Genomic DNA, 958 nt, shown 5'->3' on the forward strand with positions numbered 1-958 from the left:
TAACAAAACCAGCAAATATCCTGATGACAGCGAAGTGATGACATTAGCCATTCCTTAGGGTAGGAGGAACAGATGGATCTTATAGACCTATGACAAATATATATATAAATATATATATAAATATATATTAAAAATTTAGTGACTATGGTAAGCTTTTGTTCATTTGTTTCAGACTTTTTTCTCCTGTAAAAAAATAGTACTGATTAACTTTTTTAAGAGAAAGATTTTACTGTAAATACGGAGGTGTTTTTTTTGGTTTTGTTTTTTTGGGGTCTGATTTCTGTCCCTCTCCCTGGTTTGTTCTCGTAACCTGTAGTGCCAGCTCTGCTTCCGGAGCAGGTAGTACAGGATGAAATGCTGACCCTGATGTTGCTTTTCATTCATAAATAAGTAGAAAATTGTTTCTTCAGTCTTTTGGGAACACAGGACTTAAAAGTCACATCATGTGTAGATATTACCAAGCAGCATTACCAAGACATGGCAAAGAGTTTGTCTGAATTGGAATGTTGCTGTTTCTGGCCCTCTTCGGGGATTTTCAGAGGTACAAGGTTAGAATGCTACAATGTTACCACCGTGCCTTCCAATGTTTATATCATCGGAAACATAACATAATCAAAGTGGCTGTGATTTAACAAAATGAGTAAAGTGTTACCTACATGTGTAGCCGAAGTAGTGTGCAGTGAGGTGTTTCTGAATACATGGTCAGATTTTTGGAAAAAAACAAAAACAAAAAAAACAAGTAAAGTTCAACAACCATCCAACGAGAAAATTGCAAGTAGTGTGACAGAGCTGATTGATTTTGTTGCTTTCTTGATTTTTTTTTTTTTTTCAGAATGGGTTTACTAAGATGTAGAATGACTTAACTGCCTCCTCCTATGTCTGGAAAAAAAAAATGCCAATATTCAATCATCATGCAGCATTATATCAAGCCTTATAAGTCCTAAAGCATTAAGTTGCA

The sequence above is a fragment of the Bison bison genome, unplaced genomic scaffold, assembly GCF_000754665.1.
Source record: "Bison bison bison isolate TAMUID 2011002044 unplaced genomic scaffold, Bison_UMD1.0 scf7180017864349, whole genome shotgun sequence".
NCBI classification, from domain to species: domain Eukaryota; kingdom Metazoa; phylum Chordata; class Mammalia; order Artiodactyla; family Bovidae; genus Bison; species Bison bison.